General features: G+C 43.8%; 1 protein-coding gene across 7 annotated transcripts in view; it reads left to right on the top strand.

The window, feature by feature from the left end:
* Positions 1-3,819: 3,819 nt before the first annotated feature.
* nlrc5 (NLR family, CARD domain containing 5) overlaps positions 3,820-24,206 on the top strand; it is a 123,491-nt gene continuing 103,104 nt past the window's right edge. For 5 of the 7 annotated variants that reach the window (XM_078401663.1, XM_078401666.1, XM_078401665.1 and 2 more), the window contains exon 1: positions 10,654-10,715. The gene's annotated coding sequence lies outside the window, so the exon portion shown is untranslated. Of the gene's footprint in view, positions 3,938-10,653; positions 10,716-12,578; positions 12,664-24,206 lie in introns of those variants that run through there. The other 2 variants (XM_078401661.1, XM_078401662.1) reach the window with 2 other exon arrangements.

The following is a 24,206-nucleotide window of genomic DNA, read 5'->3' as shown; positions in this document are numbered from 1 at the left end:
CATCTGCAGTTATTTTCTTATACTACAAGTTAATGTCTAACAGAGATATAAGATGTGGTCTTGATAAAATGTGCTGAAAATTGATGGAACAGCTTGCGAAATAGGGTTGTCAAAAGTCAAAGGACAATCGCATTTCTTATTTTGTATAAATGGTATGGATCTGAATAGGGAAGGAACAAAGCTTATAGAGTTTGGTAATACAGTGACCAGCAGCAATATGGCAACATAACTCTGTTGTCCACAGAGTGATGAAATGGTTAGTCTCTTAGGAGATATAATTCAAAGAGGAAGCAACACATTCTGAGAAATTTAATGCAGAAGGACAATTTTAATGAACCCGGTATTACTTCAAACAACTTGTGAAGGCAGTGGAGCATTGGAGGTGGTTATTTTTTTAAAATCTTTGAAGAAACAGAGAGGATGGTTGAGAAAATGTGTGGACTACTTGGGTTTGTAGATGGGACCACTTTACTTCAGCTTCGGATGAAGATTTGTGTCCGTTTTTTAATGTTATCCTGGCAGGAATGGCAGCAAGTCATTGGAGAAGATGCAGTGGAGGCTTAGCGGGATAATATCAGGGATCTGGGAGCTCAGGAGAACAAACACTTTTGACAAATAGCTGGCCAGGCACTTTGGCAAGGACTCATTTGCAGTTGGGTAGAAAAATTAAGTTGTGGGTACAAATTTGACAAGTTTAAAAGAGCTGGCATGAACTGAAATGGCTTCATTACTTCTGTACACCTTTGGTTCAGACTGACTATAAACCCAGTACCAAGTTTATTAAGAGAATTTCATGTGTTGGATGAGCTTGGTACATTAACAAACCACAAGATGTTCCATGCTATTTGCATCATGCAGTCATAGAGTGAGGAAACAGGCTCTTCAGCCCAACATGCCCACACCGGCCAACATGTCCCAACTACACTAGTCCCACCTGCCTGCATTTGGTCCATATCCCTCCAAATTTGTCCTATCCATGTACCTGTCTAACTGTTTCTTAAATGTTGCGATAGTCTTCAACTACCTCCTCTGGCAGCTTGTTCCATACACCCACCACCCTTTGTGTGAAAAAGTTACCCCTCGGATTCTTATTAAATCTTTTCCCTTTCACCTTGAACCTATATCCTCTGGTCCTCTATTCCTCTACTCTGGGCTAGAGATTCTGTGCATCTACCTGATTTATTCCTCTCTTACTGAAAATTTCCCCTTTCCAGTAATATTAACTGTGGTTGTGATCTAGTGTGTTTTTAATATTTTATTTTCATTTGCTACATATTTTCATTTGTCCTTTGTGCTGCTTGTGTGGGCTAATGGTAGCTTCATATTAAATCCTTCATGATCCATTGAAATTGAGGAAAAGAATGATTATGTCCCTAATTCCAAGAGAGTCTTCTACAACTAATTATTTAGCTTATTCATTTAAAATTGGAGGTTTTACTTTCTTTCCTTCTATATTAATAGGAATTCTATTCCTACTTCTTTTTAGATTTGGAGAGATATCACACTGCTGATTCACTGGGTTTTTTATTTGGCAAAGGGATTCGACTTTGAATCCAAAGTTTTCAACTTCCGAAAAATATCCTGTTTCTCCTTCTACCTTGTTTCCCTCTGCTAATTTATTCCAGCAGTTTGTAACTATTTCCAAGTAGAACAAAGGATCGAAAACTGGAAAATAAATATTTGAAATTATGAAAGATAAGGTATAAAAACAACATCGTATATTTGAAAGGCTATAAAATGCACAGTTTAAGAAGGATGGGGAAATGTTAACACATGATAATTTTAATAACATATGATAATTTTAAAATATCCTGGAAGCAGGCATCGTGAAAAAGGATGGTATTTATTGGCCAGTCGTACAGAATGTGGCATTGGGTCATGTACTTTGGCCATTCCAGATAACCTTAAAGATCATAGCAGAGAGTTGATAGTGAGCAGTCAGTTGACATGGGGTAGATGCTGTATATGTTAGGGGCAGTGTAATGCACTGCACTCATTGGAATAAAAACATAGGAACAAGAACAGGCCATTTGGCCCCTCATGCCTATTCTGACATTTACCTCAGTGCCTCTTTCCTGTATGATTCCCATATATATTGACTCCCTTTATTTTTTCATCTATCAATCTCCCTTGGACCTTTTTTGTAAATGGAGCCAAAATATGGCGATTTGTGCATGCATGAGCAATGCAAAGCAATTTCCCTGTGCAGCGCAAACGTGACACTAAAGAACCATTGAGCCAATGACAGATCTGAGCTTTCATGGTCGTCTTCGCTGGTGCATAGAGCAAAAGCATTTGGGCGCCAAATGTTATTACCTGCTGAGGTTCTACCTGTCAATGGACAATAGACAATAGGTGCAGGAGTAGGCCATTCGGCCCTTCGAACCAGCACCGCCATTCAATGTGATCATGGCTGATCATTCTCAATCAGTACCCCGTTCCTGTTTTCTCCCCATACCCCCTGACTCCGCTATCCTTAAGAGCTCTATCTAGCTCTCTCTTGAATGTATTCAGAGAATTGGCCTCCACTGCCCTCCGAGGCAGAGAATTCCACAGATTCACAACTCTCTGACTGGTGTTGTGAAGGATGGGCCTGGCAACAATGCCACGCAGTCAGCTGGACATTGCCATGCCACCTGTCCTTTTGGAAAAGTTCTTCTGTATCAATAATGTTGACCACTAGTCAATCGCGCAGTGGTCAGCACAGAACATCCTGCAGACATTGCAGGACAAGGACGATGAATCCTGCGGTGTAGTTCCCTGGCTAAATGCCTCGTTGCCAGATCCCACCAGTAAGCATCAGCACCTTGTTTGGGTGGCGGTGACAGTCAGATCCTCTCTGTACTGTCGGAGTCTTACTACCAGTGTCACGCTGCCCTCTGGACAGTTGCTGTGAAGAGCAGACGGTTGCCCACATCTTCACAGAGCGCGGATTTGTGAAGAGGGTCTGGAGAATAATGCAAGGGTCCTTGTCACGATTCATCCTAAATAACTCCGTCACAGAGGACCCTCTGATTTACGGCTGCTTACGGGGACAAATTTGGAGACAAACATCAATTGCTGCAGAAAGATCATCAACTCAGTGAAAGACACTCTTTGGTCTGCTGAAAACATTTTGGTCTCCCTGCAAAGCAGGATGTTGTCGACTGGCCCATTCCGGACTGCAAGAGTATGTGCTGAAAGATGCACAAGGCTCTGTGGGGGAGGACCACAGCCCAGGGTCCTTCTGCTGCTGGACATTGGGGGGTGGGGAGTGGTGGAGATGCCCCCTCAGAACAAGGGAAGGGTTATCACCCTAGTGGCAGGGGTATTTTAGCTAAAGATAGGTGCAAACATTACTGAGCATGACACTATTAAATGTAGAGACACTGAGAATGCATGAAGAGTTTTTGCACAGTTTTTGTTTTCTATATATGTTTTAGTTTGAATAAAAGATTTTGGGGGATAAAACCAATTCCTGGCACTGGTTAGTCTCTGCTTGTATGAGCAGCAGCCACTAGGTGAGGCCAACATCACTCTCAAGTGAAATGAACTTCAAGTAATTTTGTAGGGAAATGATTCGCCGAGTTAATTTGATGTCCTTCTTCAGACAACATTTGTTCCAGGTGAATATTGGTGGATCGGCGGAAGGTGAGAAGATTCAAGGTTGCAGCATGGAGAAAATGGCGAATATTTTAAATTACATGCAAGATCACTTGATTAAAAAATATATGGTCCTGGGAGATGTTTTTAAGGAAAGTCCCTTTTCATTAATATTCAAAATGAATCAACTGGCCTTAGAACAATATTCTCTTCACGATGCATAGATTCAAATGAAGGGGTGAATAATCAAATGAAAAGATTTGGTCCAATGCCAACATGTGCTTGAGCTTTAGGTTTCATTTTCGCTATGTTCAAACCCTGCTCTTTGTCAACTGCTGCGATATTTCCTCATTCGGTAAGTTGACTTTAAAAATATATATTTTTTGAAAGCTTGGTCAGAATATTCCGCCAATTCACCGTAGATACAGGTGTGGTGAAAGTGTTTAAACTTTTGCTGTTTCTTTGGACATTATTCCTTTGTATGGTGGTCACCTTTAGACCGCTTGTGTACACTGGCTTGTATACACTGGAATTTAGAAGGATGAGGGGGGATCTTATTGAAACATATAAGATAATTAGGGGATTGGACACATTAGAGGCAGGAAACATGTTCCCAATGTTGGGGGAGTCCAGAACAAGGGGCCACAGTTTAAGAATAAGGAGTAGGCCATTTAGAACGGAGATGAGGAAGAACTTTTTCAGTCAGAGAGTGGTGAAGGTGTGGAATTCTCTGCCTCAGAAGGCAGTGGAGGCCAGTTCGTTGGATGCTTTCAAGAGAGAGCTGGATAGAGCTCTTAAGGATAGCGGAGTGAGGGGGTATGGGGAGAAGGCAGGAACGGGGTACTGATTGAGAGTGATCAGCCATGATCGCATTGAATGGCGGTGCTGGCTCGAAGGGCTGAATGGCCTACTCCTGCACCTATTGTCTATTGTTTATTGATGGAGATTTCAGTGTACCGTGCTACTCTACTCCAGTCTGACAGCCACACAACAGAAAGGGTTAAATATCGACAAGAGATAGCCGGACATCCCAAGTACGCACGTCAAACATCATAAGCTTAAGCTCTGTGCAAAAACAAAGGAACAACATGTGTAGACACAAAATGCTGGAGTAACTCAGCGGGTCAGGCAGCATTTCGGGAGAGAAGGAATGGGTGACGTTTCGAGGTCCTTCAGACAACATTTGTTCCAGATGAATATTTGTGGATCGGCGGAAGGTGAGAAGATTCAAGGTTGCAGCATGGAGAAAATGGCTAATATTTTAAATTACATGCAAGATCACTTTATTGAAAAAATATATGGTCTTGGGAGATTTAACAGTGCATATGAAGGTGATGTCTTCTCATGCCAGAATTTTTAAATATTATGTCACTGTTTTAAAATAAGACAATGCCCTTTTAAGACCAAGAGGAATTTTCATTGCTCAGTGTCATAGGTCTTCAGAACACTCTTAACGTTTGTTCTCAAAGGCAGTGGAAGCAGAATCTTTGAATATTTTTAATGCAGAGGTATAAGAATAATAGATTTTTAAAAGTGGTGAAAGGATTAGAATCCCGAGCTGAGTTTACAAACGGATCAAAATGATTATTAATTGTCAGAGTAAGTGTGAGAGGGCCACTTGTTTTATCTGTCTCTTAATTAATGTATGTCTGTTCATATAAACAATTTTAGGTAGAGCATCAAGATAGGACATAAATTTGATTTTTTTAAAAAATTAGTACAAATCTCAAGTCTTGATCAATGGGTAAAATTATCTGTTAGAAAGACAACAGAAACAAAATAATTAAAGATAATCAAAAGACAAAAAGTGAATATCCTCCTGGGGGAGGGGTGGAGCTCAATAGCAAATGATATGTATAAATTTGTAAAGTTGAATGATAACTATTAATTGTTTAGCTGTATTGTAGGAGGTGAAAATGCAATGACATGGAAAGAGAGCATTTCTGTTGCAGAATTAACACTGCCAGTATATTTCCAGCCCTGAAGGTTCAGATTGAGTTGTAACAATGCTTGGTCATAATATGTAGTTTGTTTTAAAACTGAGGTGAGAAAAACCTTTTTCACCCAGAGAGTTGTGAATTTGTGGAATTCTCTACCACAGAGAGCAGTGGAAGCCAAATCACTGGATGGATTTAAGAGAGAGTTAGATAGAGCTCTAGGGGCTAGTGGAATCAAGGGGAGAAGGCAGGCACGGGTTATTGATTGGGGACGATCAGCCATTATCACAATGAATGGCAGTGCTGGCTCGAAGGGCCGAAAGGGCCTCCTCCTGCACCTGTTTTCTATGTTTCTATGTTTTCTAAAGCTTCCTTAATTTGTGTAAATGTTGGTTGCTGAGGAAACCTATTTGCATGAATTCCAGTTACAACCAGACACACCTCTACCTAGTTCAAAATAATAACACAATGTGCTGGGGATATTCAACAGCTGAGGCAGCTTCAGTGGAGAAGGAAACTGAGTTAAAGTTTCAGGTCAAATGACTTTTTATTACAATTGGCTGGTTCTGGCATGCACAGAAAAGGCTGGATATCTGAAATTGTTGAATTCAAGATTGAGTCCTGAGGACTGCCATGTGCCAAATTGAAAATGAAGTGTAGTTCCTCAAGCTTATGTTGGGTTCTTTGAAAGGCATAGGAAGGCAATGAAAGAGAGGTCTGACTGTGAGTTGATGAAGAATTGGAGCAACATGCAACTGGGAGTTCAAGCAGATTGTCCATGCAGATTGAAGGGAGACATTTTGAAAAGCAGTCATCTAATCTGTGGTTGGTGTCTCCAATGTAGAGGAGACCACTTTGTGAGCAGTGAATACTTTACACTAAACTGAATGGTTGAAGCAAATCACTGCTTCACCTGGGTGAAGCTTTTGGGTCCTTGGATAGTAGGAAGGCAGGGGTTGCATCCTTTGTGGTTGCATAGGAAGATGCTGTGAAGAATATAGGCTAAACGCAGGCAGACGGGACTAGCCTAGATGGGCCATCTTGGTCGGCATGGGCAAGTTGGACCAAAGGGCCTGTTTTCATGCACAGCATGACTCTATGACTCGGTGAGGTGGTTATTGGTGAAGATGGGAGTGTGCAGGTGGGTTACGGAGAGAATGAGGAAAACACAAAGGGAAGGAGAGATGTATCACAAGGTGCCAGTGAGGTGATGGTAGAGAAAATTATGGAAGATGATTAATTAAATGGGGAGACTGGTAGGGCGCAAGGTAAGGATAAAGGGAACCTCTGCTTGCTCTGGCTGGGATGATTATAAGATTGTGTCCATTATATTCTGACCATTTCCATGGAAATAGAGCAGAGGAGGGCCAATAAAGTTGGTGCTCATTCATGGAAGGAAGATGACATGGATCTACATTAAGAGTTCAATAATCAGACATCCTTGGGTATTCAGCAGTGCAGGTCTATAACATTTTCTAGACTATGCAAGGGAACACACTAAAGGAAATTCACATTAGGCGGGAAATGATGTTGGGTAGACTGATGGGACTGAAGGTTGATAAATCCCTGGGGCCTCATGGTTTGCATCCCAGGGTACTTAATGAAGTGGCTCTAGAAATCGTGGATGCATTGGTGATCATTTTCCAATGTTCTATAGATTCAGGATCAGTTCCTGTGGATTGGAGGGTAGCTAATGTTATCCCACTTTTTAAGAAAGGAGGGAGAGAGAAAACAGGAAATTATAGACCAGTTAGCCTGACATCGGTGGTGGGGATGATGCTGGCAGACTGTCGTATGTTGAAAGACTGGAGCGACTGGGCGAAGGATGAGAGGGGATCTTATTGAAACATATAAAATTAAGGGATTGGACAGGCTAGAGGCAGGAAACATGTTCCCGATGTTGGGGGAGTTCCCGAAACAGTGGCCATAGTTTAAGAATAAGGGGTAGGCCATTAGAACGGAGATGAGGAAAAACTTTTTCACAGAGAGTTGCGAAGCTGTGGAACTCTCTGCCTCAGAAGGCAGTGGAGGCCAATTCTCTGGATGCTTTCAAGAGAGAGCTAGATAGAGTCAATGACAGCGGAGTCAAGGGATATGCGGAGAAGGCAGGAACAGGGTACTGATTGTGGATGATCAGCCATGATCACGGTGAATGGCGGTGTTGGCTCGAAGGGCCGAATGGCCTACTCCTATATTGTCTATTGTCCAATGGATGTTCGTTCCATTAAAACCAAAATACACTTCTATTTCTCTTTTGGATGTTTTACAGTGGCGCAATAAATTTTTTAGTGAACTCTGTAAGTTCAAGAGTCACGAGTGTTTAATTGTAATATGTACTGACAACGGAACAATGAAATTCTGACTTTCAGCGGCATAACCGCAGATAATACATAATAAATAAAGTCATTAAATTAGTGACCACAATACCAGTGTAAAATTCCAAAGACCATAGTATAACTAAAGACAGTCCATAGAAGTTCATAGTTGTTGATAGTTCTGTGTAGTATTCACGAGCGTGATGCTCGAGACTGAAGCAGCAGGACTTGTGAACAAATCTTCTGAGTGAGTGAAATGCCAAGCCACTTTGGTGAAAAAGTTACGCTCTCTTCTATCCTGTTTCCCGCAGTTTAGCTAAGTTTTCTACCCAGTAATTGATCCTCATCTCCCACCTTCATTAATCGCAATCCCTCCACCCCCATATTGCTCTTGGTAAAAAATTCAAATGCCCTATGTCGAGGTGCAGCGTAAAACCAATGACTTGTGTTTAAATTCAATGAGTCTAAAGTCTAAAAAGTATGTATTTCACTGAAGCAACATGAGCAAGAAACCTTCAGTACAGAAATGGGGTGTAAATTCAGAAAATAAGGATGAAGACTAAATTGTGGCTCTAAATGTAAATAGGATTTAATCAAATTATTAAAATAAACTTCATATCACATCGGATAAATGCATAAAGAATATTTACTTATCAAAGATATTAAAGCATGAGAGATTTGCAGCATAACCATTTTGTTAGATATTAAGGACACTCATTTACTACAACTTTGTCACATGGACCTGACGTCAGGATCGAACTCGAAGTTTATTGTCAACGAATAAAATTAGGTCTACATACTCCTTACAATAGATCTCCACACTCCTTCCAACAGGTCTCTTTGTATTACTCACAGCTGGTCTCTACATACATCTTAAACAGGTGTCTGCGCACTCCTTACCACAGGGCTCCACATACTCCTTTAAACAGCTCTCTACCGACTTCTCGCAACAAGGGAACAAGGGAACATGGACACGAATATAAAAGCAGGAACACATTACTGAACATTTTAAAAAAACAGAAAAAAAACTTCTTGCTTTTGGGGCAATTTAAAATCAATGAAAACTCACTAGTTCAAAAGCAAGGCCACTCTCGTGGCAAATCAGATTGGTCTCTAAAATGATATTTGTTAATTTATAGTTTCACTTAAACTTTTTGTCTCTCTGTTTTTATTTTTGGGCTCTGGAATATATTTCAGTCGGACCTTTAGCCGTTGAAACCCTCGGCCTCATCCTATCTTTACATTTTGCATCGGGTATCATACTCGAAACTTTAAAACTTCGAAAACCTTTTAAACATTTGATAATCAAACATCGAAGTAAACACCACGAAAAAAAAAACAGGCTGCTTCTTACCCGTCCTTACTCCCGTCCATTCAAGACTCCTATCGCTCTCCTGCTGGGAGTCACTCTTGTTCCCTTGAAGACACAGAGTGCTGGAGTAACTCAGTGGGTCAGGCAGCATCTCTGGAGAGAAATGATACGGGTCGGGTCCCTTCACCTAAACGTATCCTATCCTTTTTCTCCGGAGCTACTGCCTGATTCCAGCATCTTTGGTATAAATCAGCATCAGCAGTTCTTTCTTTCTTCATGGAAAGGTGACGTTTCGGGTCGTGAAGGAGGTGACCCTTCTTCAGACCATTATCCTATTAACAAATCAACCCCAACTCTAATTTTTCAAGGCCGGGTGAGTCTGAAGAAAGGTCTCGGCCCGAAATATCGCATATCCATGTCCTCCCCTGACCCGCTGAGTTAATCCAGCACTCTGTGTCTTCTTTTGTAAACCAGCATCTGCAGCTCCTTGTTTCTACATTTGTGCCACAAGCACTCTGCTATAAATGGAAACTTCTGACAAGATTGCAATTCAGAATTTTTTTCACAAGGTTTTACATTTTGTAAGAATGTGGAAGAACATGAATCGCTACTTGGATTGTCAGAGTAGCATTGGTCTCACTGAATCTTTGATTTTACGAAGAGCCGCTCGTTCTCCTTACACGTCGCTCTATTTCAATTTCAATTCAATTTAAAATACTTTATTGGCATGATAAGATACATCATTATATTGTCAAAGTATAGAACATAACATACATGTTTAAAATGCATGAATATAAAAACAAGTATACAATGCATGGGTCGATATGCCCCTGTACATATATATATATATATATATATATATATATATAATATAAGAAAATAACTGCAGATGCTGGTACAAATCGATTTATTCACAAAATGCTGGAGTAACTCAGCAGGTCGGGCAGCATCTCGGGAGAGAAGGAATGGGTGTCGTTTCGGGTCGAGACCCTTCTTCAGACTGATGTCAGTCTGGAATTTATACTGTACATTTATAGCCGTTTATCGATTGCTACTCATTCTTGCAGTTGTAAACAGTACAGCAAGGTAGCACGTTTAGCAGGGTCGATATTAATTTCCTTAGTGCCAATTTATGTATGAGTGTACATGTATTGCTGACTTGTGTGGTGAATGGCAGATGCCGGACTCACCTGTCCTTGAAGGATTAGCGTTTCAACTGGTGATAGGGGAGGAATGAACTGCAGATACTGGTTTAAACAGAAGACAGACACAACATGCTGGAGTAACTTAGCGGGACAGGCAGCATCTCTGGAGTTACTCAAGCATCTACCTAACTCTATGGGCTGAAGCCGCCTGCAGGATTAGAAAGGGAGAACGAAATGGAAATGACACGAGCCAGCAGTATTATTTTAACCCCCCTGCACATCTGAAACTGGCCGGGCCACGTGATTTTCGGTAAATCAGACGCCAGTTCAGGAGAAAGCGGTTAAGTTTCATTTTCGATTGCGCTGAGCTTGGCTCATGAAGTATGGTGTTGCCGCTGTGAGCCGAGCCGCCGGCTGCTGCTGGGTAGGTAGTGGGGTGCAGACTGGGGGATGGAGATGGGGGGGGGGAGAGGGAGGGGAGGAGGAGGAGGGGGGGAGAGGGAGGGGAGGAGGAGGAGGGGGGGAGAGGGAGGGGAGGAGGAGGAGGAGGAGGAGGGGGGGAGAGGGAGGGGAGAGGGAGGGGGGGGAGAGAGGGAGGGGAGGAGGAGGAGGAGGAGATAGAGGCTCCGTCGGGCATCTGCGACCTTCTCCCGGGCAGCAGGTGAACTGCGGGCAATTGCCAGCGGCTCGCAATATTAGACCGGCTGCGTGCAACTGGAAATGATCAAATCAGGCCAGTTGATAACGGGACAAGGCGCGGTTGTATTATTTGAAGTCCGGGTGAGGCAAGTTGTGAGGAAAATGCGCGTTCTTTCTTCAATTCCCACGCGTAACAACCTTCACAGGGCAGAAGCGTGAGAGCGGAGTGGGCGGGATGAGGGGCGCGAACACCCATTCGTCGAGTTAAAAGGAGCGGGTAACTTGAGAGGCACCTCGGTGAATCAGGAATCTATTCCCTCCTTCCCTTCCTTCCTCCCTTCCCCCCCTTCCCTCCCTTCCCCCCCTTCCCTCCCTTCCCCCCCTTCCCTCCCTTCCCTCCTCCCCTCCCTCCTATTTGAATAATACATTCATAAAGTGTTTGGTAGACGTAAGTAATCGCAGATGCTTGAGTCAAACACAAAGTGCTGGATTAATTCATGCTGCAGCGGGTTGTTACCCGGGTTCGATCCCGACTGCGGACGCCGTCTGTACGGGGTTTGTACGTTCTCCCCGTGACATGCGTGGGTTTTCTCCGAGATCTTCGGTTTCCTCCCACACTCGTACAGGTATGTAGGTTAATTGGCTTGGTAAATATAAAAATTGGGGGGGGGGTGTGGTGTAGGATAGTGTTAATGTGCGGGGATCGCTGGTCGGTGAAATCTAAACTATCTCAGCTGTTCAGTCAGCATCTCTGGAGGGAATGGAAGGGTGGGGGACCAGAGTTGTTGGTCTGACCGCTGAGTTACTCCAGCACTTTCTTTGTGTCTCTTTCACTAATGGATGCCCCTTGCACAAAAGACGATTTAAAAAAAAAATTTAAAGATTTTATTTTTAGATTTAGAGATACAGCGTGGAAACAGGCCCTTCGGCCCACCGGGTCCGCGCCGCCCAGCGATCCCCGCACATTAACACTATCCTACACACACTAGGGACATTTTTTACATTTGCCCGGCCAATTAACCTACATACCTGTACGTCTTTGGAGTGTGGGAGGAAACCGAAGATCTCGGAGAAAACCCACGCAGGTCACGGGGTTGAACGTACAAACTCCGTACATCCGTGGTCAGGATCGAACCTGAGTCTGCGGCGCTGCATTCGCTGAAAGGCAGCAATTCTACCGCTGTGCCACAGTGCCGCGGTAGAGGCAGATCTTCTTTCGCCAGTGGCAAGAGTTGATGTTTGTGCTGGGATGGGTCCCTGGGGGCAGCTGTAAATGTCCCATATTATACAGCTGCTTGTGATCTTTTCAAGCGCTATCCAGGAGAAGGTGGCCCACTGTCCATCCGCACTGCAGCCATCTTGAGGGCAGTGTGCGGGTGGGGTTGAATCCTCATGAGGATCTGGCATGGAGGACCTCCCTCATAACCATGCCATGGGTCCTGCATGAGATTCCATGCCGACCACTTCCGAATGGATTTAGGTCAAAGGTGTTCTTTCACGGAAACTTCACCATTAAAGACAGGTCGTGCAGCAAGGTGCAACTGAATGGAACATTATACAATAATGAGGCCAGATTCCACTTTTGCAACACTGATGACAGGCAGAACCTCAGCCCATGTACGGTTTAAATATTCTGGTGCTACCTACAGCTTGATGCAGCCGCACATGAAAGTGGCCAAAGGGAAGAGGGCGACGTGGGTACATTTCAGATGAAGCAAATGATGGTGAAACAGGTAACTGTTGTGGTGCAGGAAGTTTAAAATCGAGTTTGCCATTCCGGGGTTTATTATGAGATTGCGACTGTATTGGGGAGTTGGTTGTTGTGATGATATTTCAAACAGTGATCCGGATATTCCCTGACATGATCTCAAAGAAGCCAGGTTTGAGCCTAGTTTAAAAGCCAATATTAATCTCACAACCAGTATAATTTACAGTCTGAAGAATGGTCCCGACCCAAATGTCACCTATCCATGTTCCCCAGCGATGTTGCCTGACCTGCAGAGTTTGTCCAGCAATTTGTGTTTTTTTAATTTGTAAACCAGCATCTGCTGTTCCTTGCTTCTACAGTATTATTATATTATCTGGTATGTGCAACATAATTGCACATTATGATTGCACAATTTCTGCATTTTAAAATTACTTAATTGGATAAGAGGAGTTTAGGATACATTGTCGGTCTGGAAATTGCTGCTTAGCTGCAAGCTATGAACAGACGAATGGTCATTTTGAGTCTAGAAATTGCAGTGTGAAGAAGCTTTGAGGAAAGGTAATTTGCAGCTTGCATGATAGCTGAATCTTGTTGCGAGAGTCTGAACTGGAGGAAGACTGGGAAAGCATGAATCCCCTTTGGAGATAGAAACATAGAAAATAGGTGCAGGAGTAGGCCATTCGGCCCTTCGAGCCTGCACCGCCATTCAATATGATCATGGCTGATCATCCAGCTCAGTAGCCTGTACCTGCCTTCTCTCCATACCCCCTGATCCCTTTAGCAAAAAGGGCCACATCTAACTCCCTCTTAAATATAGCCAATGAACTGGCCTCAACTACCTTCTGTGGCAGAGAATTCCACAGACTCACCACTCTCTGTGTGAAGAAATGTTTTCTCATCTCGGTCCTAAAAGACTTCCCCCTTATCCTTAAGCTGTGACCCCTGGTTCTGGACTCCCCCAACATCGGGAACAATCTTCCCGCATCTAGCCTCTCCAACCCCTTAAGAATTTTATATGTTTCTATAAGATTCCCCCTCAGTCTTCTAAATTCCAGCGAGTACAAGCCCAGTCTATCCAGTCTTTCCTCATATGAAAGTCCCGCCATCCCAGGGATCAATCTGGTGAACCTTCTCTGTACTCCCTCTAAGGCAAGAACGTCTTTCCTCAAGTTAGGAGACCAAAACTGCACACAATACTCCAGGTGCGGTCTCACCAAGGCCCTGTACAACTGCAGCAGAACCTCCCTGGTTGCAAGGTGAAGCCAGGCAATTGGGTGAGGTCTGATATTTCTCACTTGCGTTCACCACGAAAGGCATGGAAGTTCAGAGAGGGATACATGGATAATATTGAACCGGCCAGTATTAGGAAGGAGCAGGTGTTCAGTGGTTCTTTATTGTCACGTATACACAGCAGTGTGAAATTGTTTTGCATAACTACGAATATACAGCCGCCACAATTTTGGCACCATTTTTTAAATTAAAAGAAGAAAAAAACACAGAAAACACACACAGTGCAAAGTCCAGTCCATGTGTTGGAATCCTGGAGCACCCCCGATCCAGGTAAGTCTAGGTTATCCTGACCCAAGATCCCTCCCCTCTGCCGCCCGCCTGTGTGTCCCTGGAGGTGCCTCCTTCAGCAGATCTTGAAGGAGGTAATACCCCAGTCGCTCTCCCGCCAGCCCACTCCATGTATCTGTCGCCGCCAGCAGCTCTCTCCTCGACACGCTGGTCTTCCGGACTCCGAGCTTCCCCCACACGGGGCTGTTGGTTTTTTGTTCTCGGCAGTTGTTGGGTCTTTGTTCGCGTCGGCCACCGGGCCCGTCCTTGTTCTCGGCAGTCCTTGTCCGGCTCATTCTCGTTCTTGGCAGTCACTTTGGCCGCTGGGCTTGAACTTGTTCGGGAGTGGCCGACAACCGATTCCGGACTTGACCGGCTCCGCACCGGTTTATTTTAGTTTAGAGAAACAGAGTGGAAACAGGCCCTTTGGCCCACCGAGTCTGTGTCAACCACCCATCCCGTACACTATCTGCACTAGAGACCATTTATAATCTTACCAAAGCCAATTAACCTACAAATCGGTATGTCTTTGAAATGTGGGAGGAAACCGGAGCACCAGGAGAAAACCCACACGGTCAAGGGGAGAATGTACAAACTCTGCACAGACAGCACCCGTAGTCAGAATCAAACCCAGGTCGGTGGCTCTGTAAGGCAGCAGCAACTCTAATGCTGTGCTACCGTGGCGGAGTCCACTCCAGCAGAGCCGTGCAGTGGTTGCCGGGAGCTCCTCTTCCCCTGGTGAAGTTTAAGGGCATATAAGAGTTGCTAAATCCCGATGAGATCTATCCTAGGATGCTGTGGGAAGCTAGATAGGAGATATTAGATGCTCTGTTGGTGATTTTGCATCTTCATTGGCCACAGATGAGGTACCAGAAAAATGGAGGATAGCTAAATTTGTTCCTTTATTTTAGAAGGGCAGGCAGGATAAACTAGGTAACTACAGGCCAAAAGGACATTGGCCAATACAGGCAGGTGAGACTAGTGGAGATGGGGCATATTGGTAGGCATGGGCAAGTTGGGCTGAAGGGTCTGTTTCCATGCTGTATGATTTGCATTTGGCCTCACTCTGACAGTGGAGGAGGCCCAGGACAGATAGTTTCCCTTTCCCTTGACTCTCAGTCTGATGATAGGTCTTTACCTGAAACATCACCTATTCCTTTTCTCCAGAGATGCTGCCTGACCCACTGAGTTGCTCCAGCATTTTGTGCCTTCCTTCGAAGTGCAATTGTGTTTACCATGGACCCCCTTGGTTTTACAAGAAAATAACTGCAGATGCTGGTACAAATCGAAAGTATTTATTCACAAAATGCTGGAGTAACTCAGCAGGTCAGGCAGCATCTCAGGAGAGTAGGAATGGGTGACGTTTCGGGTCGAGACCCTTCTTCAGACTGAACCCCCCCCTTGGTTTTCATCATCTGTCTATAAATACAGAGGCCACCCATCACTTTTGCTGTTTTGTTTGTCTTAAGTATTTATTTAGTTTAATCAATTTAATCCTGTCACCCTTACCCTTATGTCATTGAAGTCTCTCTCAAATGAAAACATCTGAACACTTATCCTTTCAGGCTCACTTGGGTTCATATATGTTTGAATAAGATCACCCCTCATTCCTCTAATGGTGAAGAAGGCATTTGGCATGCTTACCTTCATTGGTCAGGGTATAGAGTGCAGGAATTATGTTTCAGTGGTGCAAGGCATTGGTAAGACCACATCTGAAGTACTGTGTACAGGTTTGGTCATCCAGCAAGAGGAAAGATGTCATTACATTGGAAAAGGTGCAAAGAGGATTTATGAGGATTTTACTGGGTCTGGAGAATTTGACTTGTAAGGAGAGGCTGGATAGGCTGAGGCTTGACCTTAGTGGTTTATACAATCATGAGGGGCATAGTTAAAGTCAATAGGGTGCAGTCTTTTCCTGCCCCATCCTTAAGAATTTTATATGTTTCTGTAAGATCCCCTCTCATCCTTCTGAATTCCGGTGAATATAAGCCCAGTCGACCCATTCTTTCATCATATATCAGTGCCGCCATCCCGGGAATTAACCTGGTGAACTTATGCTGCACTTCCTCAAAAGCAAGAATGTGTTTCCTCAAATTGGGAGACCAAATCTGCACACAATACTCCAGGTGTGGTCTCACCAGGGTCCTGTACAGCTGCAATAGGACCTCCTTGCTCCTAAACTCAAATCTTCTTGCAATGAAGCCCAACATGCCATTAGCTATCTTCACTGCCTGCTGTACCTGCACGCTTACTTTCAGTGACTGATGTACAAGGACACCTAGGTCTTGTTGTACCTCCCTTTTTCCTAATCTGACACCATTCAGATAATAATCTGCCTTTCTGTTCTTGCCATCAAAGTGGATAACCCCACATTTATCCACATTATACTGTATCTGCCATGCATCTGCCCACTCACTCAACCTATCCACAAAATGCTGGAGTAACAGCAGGTCAGGCAGCTTCTCAGGAGAGAAAGAATGGGTGACGTTTCGGGTCGAGACCCTTCTTCAGACTGATGTCGGGGGCGGGACAAAGGAAGGATATAGGGGGAGACAGGAAGATAGAGGGTGAACTGGGAAGGCGGGGGGGGGGGGGGAAGAGAGGGACAGAGGAATTATCTAAAGTTGGAGAAGTCAATGTTCATACCGCTGGGCTGCAAGCTGCCCAAGCGAAATATGAGGTGCAGTTCCTCCAATTTCCGGTGGGCCTCACTATTGGCACTGGAGGAGGCCCATGACAGAAAGGTCGGACTGGGAGTGGGAGGGGGAGTTGAAGTGCTCAGCCACCGGGAGATCAGGTTGGTTAAGGCGGACCGAGCGCAGGTGTTGAGCGAAATGATCGCCGAGCCTGCATTTGGTTTCGCCGATGTAAAGAAGTTGACATCTAGAGCAGCGGATACAATAAATGAGGTTGGAGGAGGTGCAGGTGAACCTCTATCTCACCTGGAAAGACTGTTTGGGTCCTTGGATGGGGTTGATGGGGGAGGTAAAGGGACAGGCGTTGCATCTACTGCGGTTGCAGGGAAAAGTGCCCGGGGATGGGGTGGTTTGGGTAGAAAGGGACAAGTGGACCAGGCAGTTACGGAGGGAACGGTCTCTGCGGAACGCAGAAAGGGGAGGGGATGGGAAGATATGGCCAGTGGTGGGGTCCCGTTGTACGTGACGGAAATGTTGGAGGATGATTTGTTGGATCCGCTGGCTGGTGGGGTGGAAGGTGAGAACGAGGGGGATTCTGTCCTTGTCATGAATGGGGGGGGGAGGAGGAGCAAGAGCGGAGCTGCGGGATATAGAAGAGGCCCTAGTGAGGGCCTCATCTATAATGGAAGAGGGGAAGCCCCGTTTCCTAAAGAATGAGGACATCTCTGATGCCCTAGTGAAACACCTCATCCCGGGCGCAGATGCAGTGTAGACGGAGGAATTGGGAGTACGGGATAGACTTTTTGCAGGGGACAGGGTGGGAAGAAGTGTAGTCCAGCTAGCTGTGTGAGTCAGTGGGTTTATAGTAGATGTCAGTCACTAGTCTGTCACCTGTGATGGCGATGGTGTGGTCCAGAAACGGTAGGGAGATGTCGGAGATAGTCCAAGTATATTTAAGAGCTGGATGGAAATTGGTAGTGAAGTGTATGAAGTCAGTGAGTTCTGCATGGGTACAAGAGGTAGCACCAATGCAGTCGTCGATGTAGCGGAGGTAGAGTTCGGGGATGGGGCCAGTGTACATCTGGAACAGGGATTGTTCGACGTGCCCGACAAAGAGGCAGGCATAGCTAGGACCCATGCGAGTGCCCATAGCTACGCCTCGGGTTTGGAGGAAGTGGGAGGAGTCAAAGGAGAAGTTGTCACGGGTAAGAACCAGCTCTGCTAGGCAGACATTCACTGGCTCTCCCATATCCATTCTACTTGTTACATCCTCAAAAAATTCCAGAAGATTAATCAAGCATGATTTCCCCTTCATAAATCCATGCTGACTTTGACTGATTCTGTCACTGCTTTCCAAATATACTGCTATGACATCTTTAACAATTGACTCAAGCATGTTTCCCACTACCGATGTAAGGCTAACTGGTCCATGATTCCCTGTTTTCTCGCTCCCTCCTTTCTTAAAAAGTGAGGTTACATTGGCTACCCTCCATTCCACCGGGAACTGATCCAGATTCGAAAGAACATTGGAAAACCATCACCAATGCATCCACAATTTCTAGGGCCACCTGTCTTGAGTACTCTGGGATGCAGACCATCAGGCCCTGGGGATTTATCTGCCTTCAGTCCCAACAGTTTACCGAACACCATTTCCTGACTAATCTGGATTTCCTTCAGTTCCTCCCTCCCACTAGATCCTCGGTCCCCTAGTATTTCTGGAAGATTGTTTGTGTCTTTCTTGGTGAAGACAGAAGCAAAGTACTCGTTTAACTGTTCTGCCATTTCCTTGTTTCCCATTATAAATTCAATTGTCTCTAACTGTAAGGGACCTACATTTGACTTCCCTAATCTTTTCCTCTTCACAAATGTAAAGAAGCTTTTACAATCAGTTTTTATATTCCCCGCAAGCTTTCTTTCATGCTCATTTCCCCCCCTCTTAATTAACCCATTTGTCCTCCTCTGTTGAGTTCTAAATTTCTCCAGTCCTCCGGTTTGCTGCTTCCTCTGGCCAATTTATATGTCTCTTCCTTGGATTTAACACTATCCTTAATTTCCCTCGTTAGCCACGTTTGAGCCACCTTCCCTGTTTTATTTTTTCACCAGACAGGGATGAACAATTTTTGTAGTTCATTCATACGATCTTTAAATCTTTGCCATTGCATCTCCACCATCAACCCTTTAAGTATCATTTGCCAGTCTATCCTAGCCAATTCCTGTCTCATACCATCAAAGTTTCCTTTCTTTAAGTTCAGGACCCTAGTCTTTGAATTAACCGTGTCATTCTCCATCTTAATGCAGAATTTTAATATATTGTGGTCACTGTTGCCCAAGGGGCTTTGCACACCAAGATTGCTAACTAATCCTTCCTCATTACACAATTACCAGTCTAGGTATGGCCTGCCCTCTAGTTGGTTCCTCCACATATTGGCTTAGAAAACCATTCCCCATATACATTCCAAGAACTCCTCCTCCTCAGCGTTGTTACCAATTTGGTTGGCCCAATCGATGTGTAGATTAAAGTCACCCATGACAACAGCTATTTCTTTGCTACACGCATTCCTAATTTCCTATTTGATGCTCTCCCCAACCTCCTTACTACTGTTTGGTGGTCTGTAAACAACTCCCAACAACCGTTTTCTCTTTTGACTATTTCGCAGGTCTCCCCATACTGATTCTACAGCACCCAAGCTAATGTATTTCCTCACCATAAATCAGAAACTCAATTGAACAACCACATAAAACTGTAGCCGTGAGAACAGATCAGAGCTTAATAAACTGTGGGCAGAGACTCGCCTCGTGGTGATGAGAAACTTTTCCATCATCTACAAGGTACAACCGAGATGTGATGGAACGTTCTTCTCTTGCCTGGATAAGAGCATTCCCATTGCCTGATACGTTTTCCCACTAAAGTGGGTAACTTCACTGGTTCATAGACTAGTTGAATAGTGAAAGGCCTGAATAGAATGGATGTGGAGAGGATGTTTCCACTAGTGGTAGAGCCTAGGACCTTTATCTAGGTTTTGAATAGAAATCCAGATGGATTTGGACTCATAAATAGATTTTTTTAATCAGATTGTGGATTTTGATTCCACAAGCATAACCATTATACTAGTTAAGTTTTCTTGAGTGTTTTATTTACTTAGATAAAACTATTTTCCAAAGGGGGCCATAGCAATGGAAAGCTATTCTTTAAATGTGTACTTGGCCAATGGAAAAGTAAAAATATAAATTAAGATCATTATGTTTGCATTACCCCTTGATCTGCCTTCATCAGAAATAAGAAATGTTGGAATTCAAACACGTTTTAAGTTGCAGATGGGGTGATTTAAACCATATTTAATATTTAACATGTATCATCAAAGACCCTGGCCATGCTCTCATTTCACTCCAACATGAAGAAGGTATAGGAGTCTAAAAACTGAGACCACCTGGTTCAACAATAGCTTCTTTCTTTCCAACACCCATCAAGCCCTTGAACACAACACAACACTCACCTCATCCATGAACCATGGACTGTCTTTGGTTGTACTATATATAGTATATACTATTTGGCCTCATAGTGGGATTATTAATTTATTGAATTTTAATTAACTGAATTGTCAAGGAACCAGACTTACAAACTGTGTCAGGGTTTTATTTTATTGAGGCAGGGCCATACATTTGAGACATTCCTCCAAAACTTTGCTTGTGGTGTGTGAGATTGTTTGCCCGCCATTTCACAACTTTTGTGGGAGGACTGCAAGTGAACAGCTGGTGTGTGACGGTTAGTGGACCAGTTACACCGGCTTCACTTGGAATGATGTTTAAAGTGGATTCACGTTGGGTGAATGATCTGTATCCCATTTTTAATAGTGACGGCTGAATAAAGTGCACTGTGATTTGATTCCTGTCTGGTAGTCAATCCTCTATCCATGTCAGTAATTTACCTCCATCCCCATATGGTAACTTATGACAACCTTTTGTGAGGCACCTTGCCGACCGCCTTCTAGAAGTCTAAATACAAAACACCTCTGTACACTCCAGCTGAAATTCCCTCACAAAACTGTAATAAATTTGTCTGACATGATTTCTCCTTCAAGAAGCCGAGCTGATTTTGCACAATTGGCCTACGATTTTCCAAATGTGCTGCTTAGTTTAGTTTAGAGATACAGCGCGGAAACAGGCCCTTCGACCACTGAGTCCACGCCAACCAGCGATGCCCGCACACTAACACTATTCTCCGCACACTAGGGACAATTTACAATCATACCAAGCCAATTAACCTACAAACCTGTACGTCTTTGGAGTGTGGGAGGAAACCAGAAATCCCAGAGAAAACCCACGCGGGTCATGGGGAGAACATGCAAACTCCGTAAAGACAGCACCCATAGTCAGGATTGAACCCGGGTCTCTGGCAGTGTAAGGTAGTAGCTCTACTGCTGTGCCACCGTGCCACCCTCTATTCCTTAATAATTGTTTCCAATATTTTTCCAACAATAGATGATAGGCATAATTGACTTCTTGTTATCTGCCTTTGATGTCCCTCAAGAATGACTGTTAACAATTTTTCAAACAACTGCCATTTCTCCAGAATCTAAGATTGTTTGCAAAATTACAATCAATGCACCTACTATGTCGACAGCCATTTTTTAACAAGATACTTGTGCACAATCTGCCTGGGGCAATACACAGCATATCTCCAATGTAGTATTTAATTCCTCCCCAGAATTATTCAGCATTAAGGGGATATTTGTGACATCATTTTTAATAACCAATGACAAAATGTCCGTTTAACTCCTCTATTCCCCTTGACTATTTCCTCAGCCTCAGACTCTCTAGGTCTCTTATAAACGTTTATTTCACATTTCTTGCTAGTTTCTGACATTTTTAAAAAAAAATTTTTTTTGGGTTCTGATTATGTGCCAGTCTGAGTCTGTGGCTCAGAGACTAATGGGCAATTTTGGCCGAAGGGTCTGTTTCCACGTTATGTGTCTCTATTACGTTGTATTCACTGCAAAATACTGTCATATTCATCTGGTGAAAACCTACTCTCAGCTTTGTCCACTTACTGTGATTTATTTGGCCTAGGAAGCCATTTCTTTCTAGATTTATAAACTTATTTTTCCATTTGGCTCCTCCAGGAATAAAGATGAAACACTTGGCATAGTAGACTTGTTTGACCCCAGATTTACTCCATTTCACCCCTTGTATCTGATGCTTTCAGTGTAGGCCTTCTCAAAGAAGTCATTGATTCTCACAAAAAAAATTCAAGGGTGGCACAGTGGTATAGTTGCTGCCTTACAGCACCAGAGACTTGGGTTTGATCCTGACTATGGTTGCAGTTTGCACACTCTCCCTGTGACCGACTGGGTTGGGTTTTCTCCAGGAGCTCCTGTTACCTCCCACACTCCAAAGACGTACAGGCTTTGCAGGTTATTTGACTTCTGTAAATTGTCCCTAGTGTGTAGGACGGTACTAGTGTAGGGGTGATCACTGGTCGGTGCGGACTCATTGGGCCGAAAGGCCTGTTTCCACGCTGTATCTCTAAAGTGTGACATTGATGTATGCACATGGACGCAGAATACAATATTCCAGTTGAGCCTTCAATCTTAGGAGTTAATTCTTCATAAAATGATAAATATAGTCAGATTCAACTATTCATTAGGCAAAATTTTGGACAATTGAGCATTCCGTACACTAACACCCTCAAAACATATTCTGAACCAGTGCAAATTGCCATGGGAAAATGGCTGAATTTCCTTTAGGGAATTAGGGAACAATCTGTTGCTGCATTAACGGGCGGCACGGTAGCGCAGCGGTAGAGTTGCTGCTTTACAGCGAATGCAGCGCCGGAGACTCAGGTTTGATCCTGACTACGGGTGCTGCACTGTAAGGAGTTTGTACGTTCTCCCCGTGACCTGCGTGGGTTTTCTCCGAGATCTTCGGTTTCCTCCCACACTCCAAAGACGTACAGGTATGTAGGTTAATTGGCTGGGTAAATGTAAAAATTGTCCCTAGTGGGTGTAGGATAGTGTTAATGTGCGGGGATCACTGGGCGGCACGGACTTGGAGGGCCGAAAAGGCCTGTTTCCGGCTGTATATATATGATAACTTGCATTGTTAATGACATGTTGGCTGTCGCCTCAAAGCCTTGCTCTCTCACACTATAATTACTGGTTGTTTAGATGCCATACGGAGTGGTTGCAGTACTGTGCAGATTGGGTCTTCATGGCTTCTTACAGCAGACTTCCATGTCTGTGTTTGCATTGTATTAGCAAGAGTATATCCGTCTGCAGTCTTTCCATTCATTTGCAGATTGTTGCCCTGTGTTCTTTCTCGGCAGGAGTAGCATTTGACTCTTTTAGAGAACAATATGTAGGGTAGGATTCTCAGTACAACAGTAGCACAGGTTTGTGCCACTTGCAGACCTTTGGATGCTGCTTTTTAATCAGAGGCTTCTATTACGTTTGTGCTTATCAAAGGACAGGCGACGTTGATATTTCTGGTTGCCATCGCCATTGAAATTGTAAACCTACACAGTATAGCAAATGTAAGGTTCTTTGTACCTGTCAACATAGAGTAGATTCTCTCATGATAGAGAACACACTTGAATCTATTTCACTGTGTATGAGCTAAAAATGCTAGTATGATCACTCTTTGTTTCACTCATTTTCTGAGCGTGTGTGCTGAATGTGTAAATAGCTCTGTCTGAAGAAGGGTCTTACCCATTCCTTCTCTCCAGAGATGCTGCCTGTCCCGCTGAGTTACTCCAGCATTTTGTGTCTACGGTCCAAACCAGCATCTGCAGTTTCTTCCTACACACTGGGTCAGGTACTGTTCCAATTTCCATGCTTCCTCTCCAAATGGGACATCTTTAGCTTTCTGCAAAACTGTTAAATCAGGAAGAGTGTAAAAGTGTAAAATGTTTTTTGGCTGATTTTTGTGAGTAAGATTATTTTCTCCCGTTCCTTCACTACAACGTTGAGTTCTTGTATGTTCATTACCTGGCCTCCCATTAAATTTGAATTTAACTAGCCATGAAAACCATCTCCATAAGAGGTGAATGTTTCACATGTGTTTTGGTAATCTCAGATTACACATGAAATTTGTTGCACTAAACCATCATAATTTTTCTCTTTATGTTAAAACGCTGCTCAAGCCATGTGGATATTTTCTCTTTACATCCAGTGTGTTCTGCTGTGCTTTAAATGTACTATAACATTAGTTGAAGAGCATCTGTTTTATGCCTGCACAAAGCTAGCTTGACATAACTCGTGTAGATTCAGTGACTCATAGCCTTTAAACGTTTAGAGATACAGCATGGAAACAGATCCCTTCAGCCCACCAATTCCACGCCAACCAGCAATCACCCACTACATAGCACTATCCTACACCC

Source organism: Rhinoraja longicauda, chromosome 6, assembly GCF_053455715.1.
Source record: "Rhinoraja longicauda isolate Sanriku21f chromosome 6, sRhiLon1.1, whole genome shotgun sequence".
NCBI lineage: Eukaryota > Metazoa > Chordata > Chondrichthyes > Rajiformes > Arhynchobatidae > Rhinoraja > Rhinoraja longicauda.
The sequence above is the reverse complement of the archived record's forward strand: the minus strand, read 5'-3'. Positions and strand labels throughout refer to the sequence as shown.